The sequence below is a fragment of the Eleutherodactylus coqui genome, chromosome 6, assembly GCF_035609145.1.
Source record: "Eleutherodactylus coqui strain aEleCoq1 chromosome 6, aEleCoq1.hap1, whole genome shotgun sequence".
Classification (NCBI taxonomy): Eukaryota; Metazoa; Chordata; class Amphibia; order Anura; family Eleutherodactylidae; genus Eleutherodactylus; species Eleutherodactylus coqui.
In genome coordinates this window covers 137442865-137452453 of record NC_089842.1, presented here as the reverse complement: position 1 = coordinate 137452453, position 9589 = coordinate 137442865, and positions in this window count along the sequence as shown.

The following is a 9589-nucleotide window of genomic DNA, read 5'->3' as shown; positions in this document are numbered from 1 at the left end:
GACAATTGATTTTCCCTGACTGTATACTTACAGTGTTTAGCTTAGTTACAAGAATACAGGGGGTAGTGATAATTATATTGTCCTTCTAATAGGCAGAGATGGCACTGGCTCTAACTGGTCATGTGATGCTGTGCTGATGCATCAAGGGATTGCAGGCATAGCATAAATTTAGAGAAAGCAGACAGAAATCTAAAAATCAATACAGCTAATAAAGATTTGGATTTTAATTCCACTGATCCCACTGTTGGGATTCGCATTGGTGGATCTACTTTGCCCCTGCTTTAGGAGATTCCGAGCAGGATTACATTGGCTAAAATATGAATGGTGAGTTCACCACAGGGTTTGTTTTTTACTTGTTTTATCTATATTAAATATCAACTTAACTTTGTTTAATATACCTTTTGTTTAACTTTTGGGTAACATTTTTAAGACAACAGAAACTATTATCTGAAACAGTTTTCCTCAAGTTGCGACTTGAAGAAAGCTGCCTTCATATAGAATTGTTGTGGCTTTTTAAAACCTTTTTAAATTACATATTTTTAACTTTTTTTTTTTTTGGAGTCTGACGGGTTCTATAGAGTAGCCTATGTATTATTGTCATAAAAAAAGCCAAACCTAAAGCCTGTGGCAATTAAAAAAATGCCACAGACATAAAAACAACAAAACCTAAAGAAAGATGCCACAAAAAACACAGGGGGTAATTTATTAAGACCGGCATTTCATTCAGCTGTCTCTGCTTCCCGCAGCTTCAGTGCTGCTGCTTCATTCATGCTTTTGTGTCTGTTTTTAAGCTGTAGAGTCAGGTCTCTTTCACTCGGCCATAGGGCTATTTATGTGCACCTGCTGGAGCCGTAAAAGCGCATGAACAGGCTCACAACTATAAAATTTTTGTGCGCCCATTCAGACGTCACAGGCCCCAGCACAGATACGCCAAGGCCACAGTGCCATTGCTTCCCCTTCCCTCCCCCTGCAGGCTCACTTCCTCTCTCCTTCCCTTCGGCTTTTTGCAATGGGAGTGGGCAGGACGAGGGTGGAGCTAAGCAGCCGCCCCTTGTCTGCAACCAGCAATGGGAGGGTGTGGGGCTTAGCTCTGCCCCGACCCCCCCCCCCTCCCCCCATTGCAAAGAGCTGGAGGGAAGGGGAGAGGGAGTTTAATAGTCACGCTGCTAAACTCCCTCCCAGCTCCCTTTTCTGGCCACTGTTATTGGCTCCCATAGGAGCCCATGTTGCGGTCGACTTTTTTGGCCCAAAAGATACTTCTAAGACTATCTTTTTGGGCCATCATGAAAGCGCCGGGCCTTATATTGGCCCGGCCGGGCACTCATACGCCACAGGAAAACGGCCATGTAATCTGGTGCATTGGAATCCAATGCACCAAATCGTAGCGTATATTGGCCGGCCGTGAAACAGTGGACGATATACGTTCATGTGAAAGAGCCCTCAGGGCTCAGTCATATGGGCACATCGGCGCCCGTGTTACTGCAGGTAGCAGACAGCCGTACCTGAAGACGGACGTCTCTCTGCAGCGCCGGAGGAAAGTACATGTGACCGGCTTCATTGCCAGTCGTGTTCTTTCTTCAGCGCTGCAGAGAGACGTCCGTCTTCAGGTACGGACGTCTTCTTTCTGCAGTAACAGCTCAGTCACACGGGCGCATTGGCTCCAGTGTATGGGTGCCGATGCGCCTGTGTGACTGAGCCTTCAGTCTGTGAACAGAACACCACAGGCTGCTATAGCCAGTCATACAGACTTCAGCGGTTGACCATTGAGGTCTCTAATTAGCTGCAGCCTGTGATCCCCCGTGAACAGGCTGACTGCAATCTGTAGATGGGGCACAAATAAAAAGAATGAAGATGTGGCGCTGGAGCTGTGAGGACATGTGATGGGTCCGGATGCGCTAATTTACTATTTTCGGCACAGGTCATTTAAAATATATATTTTATCCCAGAAAACCCCTTTAATGTCTCTCTATAGACTTTCAACTAACATCTGACAACACCTTTTTTGCCCCTCAAAAAAGCAGCAAAAACATACCAGGGAAAATGCTGAAAAAAATAGCTTTTCCTCAGAACACTATGTGTGGAACCACCCATAAATGTTCTTTGAGAACATAGACACTCCTTTACAAAGGGTTTATAACATTTGAACAGGTGGATTATGCACATTAAACTTCCAACTAACTGTAAAGGAACACTCCAGGCAAAACTGATATGCTTTTATAACTAGTGTAGGGTCTCGGGGGGTAGTGCGTAGAATTCAAAGAAAGCCAATAAGAGAATCCCCGTGTAACACTCCGCTCCCTTTAGCCTCTGAGTAGATATAACAAAATATGTCAGTTTTGCCCACAGTATTCTTCTAATGTGAGAAGAGAATAAACATTGATGTTACAGAATAATGGGCTTTTCTAACCTCTCTAGACAATCCAGATTTTAACTAAAACTTCTGAAAAGTGACTCTGCAAACTTTGCAAACTATTACGACCCACTGTTTAGGGAATTCTTCCTTCTCTTGCAGAAGATGATGAAAATTAAATTCAGATTCTTAATTCCACTCTCTCATATTAGCCAGAGGACATTTTTCAATAATTTTATTACAAGCTAATGACGTAGTTTTGATTAGAATGGATACTTTGGGATCTAAAATGTGCATAAGATTTCTGGCACAAGAAAGCACTTTGTCTTAGAGTGTCTCTGTTCAGTGGTCTTTTGTGATAAGACATTAGTTAAAGATGATCTGTCAGCTCCCTTGACATGAATGTTTAAAACATTAAAAAAAATAAAAAAATACTAGTATTCCATATAATATAATTTTACAGCATCCTTAACTAGAAAGGTGCTGTGACATCCTTCTATTATTTGTCTGGGAAATGTATGACTAAATTGACAACTGGGTGTTACCATTGCCCTTGTCAATGGAGTGTTTCTCTGTACACTGACACTGCTCTATCAGTACTGACACTATTGGATTGTGTAGAGACACACCTTATTGACAAGAAGAATGGCAACACCAAGTCATCAATGTATTCGCCTGCAGGAAAGAATAACAGATGAATAACACAATGTCAATTTGTAAGACAAGATGCTCCAGAGTTGTTATTTTATGTGAAATGCATGTATTTAATAAAACAGATATGTCAAGACAGCTAACAGAAGAATGGTCAATGTAACAAGCCATGGTCAGAAGCGTAGAATGCAGAGAAGTCAGGAATAGCCAGTCAGAAAGGGAGTCAGAAACCAGGAAGTCAGCACAAAGGAATAACATCTTCAGCTGGATCAAAGGTTTAGGCACCTTCCTTAGGCGGAAGGTGCCTGATATAACCAGACATGCTCCATGATTGTGTAACACCATAATGAACTTACTGTCCGTATGGCTGGAGGCCTAGTTCTTGTCACGTGACGCCAACTCTCTAACTGGACACTTATGGATGATATGCCACGGAAAAAACGAAGACGAGTCCAGTGGAATTTTAGCAATCTGAGAGAGTGCAGATTTACTAACTTTGATAATCGCAGAAACAGATTGAGTACACAGTTTTCTGGTAAATGTATTTGAGATGAGTACACTAAGATGCAACAGCAAGCGGGCAATTTGAATACAACAATATTGAATTGAAGGTACTCTAACGTCAACGCGCTCTCACTTCCTTTTCTGGATATTGCTTAAATAGACAATTTCCCCACTGGTGGATTTAGATGGAATAATTGAGTTGATTTCACTGAAGGATTTATGAAGCAGAGGGACAAGTGGCTGTTGGCTAATCCTGGTTGTGATTTCACCGGGTAGCTATATAACTCACTGTTTGTGAAAGATGGCCTTTAAAGAAGGCTCTGCTTTTTCTCTGCTGCAAGATGCCAAGGGAGCAGGTTTTTCACCTCACTCTACCTCAGGTAACAAACATGATGAAACTGACTCCTCCTCTCCGACAACGGAACTGCAACCTCTCCTTACTCACACCTAGCATAGGCTGCAATCTCTATTAATACTATATTAATGGAGACCTCCCACAGCATAAATCTGTGGCAAATAGAACATGCCGCGATTTTTTTCCCACTGTGGAAATCTAGTTAAATTCCACATGTGAGCATTGGCAGGCAGAAAGCTATTAGGGTCAATAGATCCTAATAGCTGCAGAATTCAATTGCGGATTTCCACCGCGGAAAATGCGGTAGAAATCTGTTTATGGGCATTCACCCTAAGGCAGCACAAAGTTTACAACTAGTTAGCTATTGATACAGCCAATATTTAGAATGTCCTCGCCTGCCTGACATGGATACCTAGTCACATATTCATTTAAATCCATACACAATTTTTATTTGAAAACAAATAAAAGAACCTTCATAATAACCATGCTTTGCTCAGTGATAGTGGCTGCTATTTAGCATTTTTCATTTTGCACTCTTGAATGCTACAAGCAATCATAAAGCCTCAAGCCACGAAGAAGCAATAAAACATAAAAATCATGAATCGCTAACAATTTATGCTCAAATTTTAAAGAGATATTGAATAAAAAAAGAGACTGTTCAACCCCATTCCTCCCTATTATCTCCCATTCTTACATGAGTTAAAAACAACAAAATGTACGTACAAGCAGACTATATAGTTTAGTCAGTCCTGGAAAGATCTGGAAAAATGTCACTTTGTTTAATTTTACATGGCAAAGCTATGAGCATGGGTCTGAATGGCAGGAGAGTTCTTTTAGTTTCTTACTACGTAGCTGTAGTCACTCTGTGCCATCATATGGAGCCTGAATACAGCAACGCAATGTATTCTCCCCTTGAACTACTCTCATAACCATTCATCCAGATCTGGAGGTATAAAGAGGCACAGTATGGGCACATACATGAATGTGTACTATGTCCATGTTTCAGGGGCAATTAGTTATAGCCTATACACTGAGCAATCACTATATTAGGAACACCTAGTTAATAATGGGTTTTTCCAACCATTGTTGAGCAAACACAGCGTTCAGTTGTTGTGGAACAGAATCCCAAAGGTGACAAACATCCTCCATACTCAACTTGACCCATGCCTGCTGCAGTAGCTCCATCAGTTGGTAAACATTTTTTGGAGAAGTGGAAGCAGATCTCACAGCCCTTACCAGAATATCTCCAACATGTTCAATGGGGTTACGCTGCATGGTTATTGTGAAAATTTGTCTAACTTCCCCGCCGTTGTACTGCCAGGTCAGTTGGTCCACTGTGGAACATTGTTGCTTAAATACTAGACGTGGCACTCAATGCTCGTTTTTAGTGGCCTGCCGCTGTGTGATCTTCTGTCAGATGTCCGTTCAAGTCTTGTGTGATTGTTCTCAGTGAGCCAAACCAAGTGGATAGGATACCTTTTTATGGCTAACAAAAATGCATGATGTTACAACAAGCTTTCGGGGATATCTCGCCCCCTTCGAAGAGGGGAGAACACATTCCTCTTGAGCTAAATAAATGTTTACAAACAGAAATTTGAGACTGTTTTGCACTCAAAACTTAAAACAACAGACAAACAGAGCTAAGGCATACATTCTAAATCAGTCCACTGAGCTCAGGATAGTTTTATGATGTGTCTTATCGATCATTCAACCTGCACATGAAAGGAGATACAGAACCACCTATTGGATGGCAACATTATTACAAGTCAAGTTCTGAATTTTTATGAAGTTTTAACCCCTACCCGCTGCAGGACGTACATTTACGTCCTGGAGCAGCAGGGTATGTATGCAGAGAGGTCGCGTGGCGACCTCTCCGCATACAGCGCGAGAGTCAGCTGTTTACTACAGCTGACACCCGTGGGCAATTAACCCAAACATGGCTATTAACCCTATAAATGCCGCTGTCAATTCTAACAGCGGCATTTAAAGCCCCCGAACACTGTTCGGGGGTCCCGTACGCCCCCCGTGCGCGGTGAGATCGGGGGAGCTGTGCAGGTGTCATGGCTGCCGGGGGCCTTCTGAAAGGCCCCAGGGCTGCCTTGAGAGACTACCTATCAAGCCATCCCCATGGAGTGGCTTGATATGCTGCCTGTCAGAATGCAGTATGACGTAATGCCATAGCATTACGTCATACTACAGGAGTGATCAAAGTATCGCATATTGTAGTCCCCCAGGGGGACTTAAAAGTGAAGTGAAAAAAGAGCAATAAAGTTTTAATTGTTAAAAAAAAAAGTGATAAATCTTTAAATCCCCCCCCCCCTTTTGCCATATCTATGATTAAAAAGTCTAAATAATAAAATAAAAATACATATTTGGTAGCGTCGCGTCCGTAAAAGTCCGATCTATCAAAGTAGCACATTATTTACCCCACACGGTGAACGATGTCCGAAAAAAAAAAAAAAAAAAAACGCCAGAAATGCACTTTTTCAGTCACCCCCGTCTCCCAGAAAAATGCAATAAAAAGCGATCAAAAAGTCGTACGCATTCCAAATTAGTACTAACGGAAACTACAGGACATCCTGCAAATAATGAGCCATCGCTGAACTACGTCAATGGAAAAATAAAAAAGTTATTGCGCGCACAAGATGATCGCAGAAAATAATTTAAATATATATAAAAAAAAAAAAAAAAAAGAGTAGTATAGTAAAAAAAAAAAAAATACAAGTTTGGTATCATAGTAATCGTACGGACCCATAGAATAAAGTTATCATGTCGTTTTTGTTGCAGTTTGTGCGCCGTAGAAGCAAGACGCACTGAAAGATGGCGGAATGTCGGTTTTTTTTCACTTTACTCCACTTAGAATTTTTTAAAAGTTCAAACACTATAGGGCGGTCACTAAGGGGTTAAAAATGGCTAAATCCGCATGTGGATCCGTGCCAAAAAATCAAGCAGAAAGACGCAGATTTTTAAGGTGAGTGAAAATGCATGATTATGAAACCAATGATTGTCAATTCTCGTTTGCGATGTTTTCACACCTGTGATGTTGCGTGAGAAAAAAATTGCATTTCCTTTCTTTTTGCAGAATGGACCATGGTTTTCAATGGAGCCGATGGCAGCAGCGTCGGCCTAATAAAAAAACAATGGGAGGACATCTTGATCCTCTGCCGCAGCTGTCACAGCCACGAAGGGGATGAAAGGAACCCCCAAGGTGATGTGAGTCTGTTTTCATGTAAAAACGCCTCGCACCCAGGGGTTTTCAGAAGGATTGCAGGGGCAATACTGGGCCGTGAACATGGCCTGATGTGGCTCTCGCCAGTGTGCAGGAGCCTTTAATGGCAGTTACAGACAGTCGTATGCCTAACTACGCTCGCCCCTTTTTCTCCTCTTCTCGGTCTTTTTAAACTCGGCGCCATAGCGCAGGAGTTTTTTTTTTCTTCTTTCAAACAGCAGGATGTTAGAGCAAGTCCTATCTTTTTTTGCCTGTACTATTAATGGGCGAGAATCCCGATAGTGAAAACAAACCACTGAAATCCATGGCTTCATTTTGTCATTATGCGGCTGTGATTATATCAGAAAAAGAAATGTTCATGGGATGCTCATGCGTTTACGCCATAATCTGCGGCAAAATATGCACTTTCACGCAAATCCACATGCGTAATTTACACTGTCGTAGTATGTTCACATGGGGCAGAAATGCTGCGGAATTATCCTCTGCAGACATTCCGCAGCACTTCCATCCCATGTATCCGTAAGGGCTCCTGCACACTGGCGAGAGCTCTGATTCAAGCCCTGGATGCAAAGCGCTTTCACAGGGAATCAGCCTTGCATCACAGAAGAGCTGAAGGAATCTCCCATAGTGAGGAGAGACAGGGAGGCGTAGCTACAGGGGATCTCCTACAGATCTACCCATATTTGAAGAGATAGGGGGAGGGGCTGCAGAGCTCACCAGGGCTTCCCCGAGAGCAGGATGAGGCTAGAGGGGGTTCTCATAGTGATTCCTCTCTAGCCAAGAGTGGGTGGGGTGAGAAAGCCATCTAGCCCCACCCCCTATCTCTCCAAATATGGAGAGATCCCCTATAGGTCCGCCCCACCCTCCATATGGGTGATTCCTTTGTGATCTTCTCCCATTGATTTCAATTGGGCCTTGTTTTCTGTATCGCAATGCCGTGCAATACATGTAAAAAAAAAACGCTAATGTGAATGAACGCATTCTAAAGAATGGGTTTTATATGTGTGCGAATATTGTGCAATATACAGGACTAAAAACCACGGGCACGGGTGTATGCTGTGTGTGCAATATATAGTACTAAGAACATGCGGGCACAGGTGTATGCAATATAGAGGACTAGAAGCCCGCGGGCACGGGTGTATGCTGTGTGTGTAATATAGAGGACTAGAAACCCGCAGGCACGGGAGTATGCTGTGTGTGTAATATACAGGACTAGAAGCCAGCGGGCACGGGTGTATGCTGTGTAATATACAGTACTAGAAGCCCGCGGGCACGGGTGTATGCTGTGTGTGTAATATAGAGGACTAGAAACCTGCAGGCACGGGAGTATGCTGTGTGTGTAATATACAGGACTAGAAGCCCGCGGGCACGGGTGTAGGCCGTGTGTGTAATATAGAGGACTAGAAGCCCGCGGGCACGGGTGTATGCCGTGTGTGTAATATACAGGACTAGAAGCCCGCGGGCACGGGTATATGCCGTGTGTGTAATATACAGGACTAGAAGCCCGTGGGCACGGGTGTATGCCGTGTGTGTAATATACAGGACTAGAAGCCCGTGGGCACGGGTGTATGCTGTGTGTGTAATATACAGGACTAGAAGCCTGCGGGCACGAGTGTATGCTGTGTGTGTAATATACAGGACTAGAAGCCCGCGGGCATAGGTGTATGCTGTGTAATATACAGGACTAGAAGCCCGCGGGCACGGGTGTATGCTGTGTGTGTAATATACAGGACTAGAAGCCCGCGGGCACGGGTGTATGCTGTGTAATATACAGGACTAGAAGCCCGCGGGCACGGGTGTATGCTGTGTAATATACAGGACTAGAAGCCCGCGGGCACGGGTGTATGCTGTGTGTGTAATATACAGGACTAGAAGCCCGCGGGCACGGGTGTATGCTGTGTGTGTAATATACAGGACTAGAAGCCCGCGGGCACGGGTGTATGCTGTGTGTGTAATATACAGGACTAGAAGCCCGCGGGCACGGGTGTAGGCCGTGTGTGTAATATAGAGGACTAGAAGCCCGCGGGCACGGGTGTATGCCGTGTGTGTAATATACAGGACTAGAAGCCCGCGGGCACGGGTATATGCCGTGTGTGTAATATACAGGACTAGAAGCCCGTGGGCACGGGTGTATGCCGTGTGTGTAATATACAGGACTAGAAGCCCGTGGGCACGGGTGTATGCTGTGTGTGTAATATACAGGACTAGAAGCCTGCGGGCACGAGTGTATGCTGTGTGTGTAATATACAGGACTAGAAGCCCGCGGGCACAGGTGTATGCTGTGTAATATACAGGACTAGAAGCCCGCGGGCACGGGTGTATGCTGTGTGTGTAATATACAGGACTAGAAGCCCGCGGGCACGGGTGTATGCTGTGTAATATACAGGACTAGAAGCCCGCGGGCACGGGTGTATGCTGTGTAATATACAGGACTAGAAGCCCGCGGGCACGGGTGTATGCTGTGTGTGTAATATACAGGACTAGAAGCCCGCGGGCACGG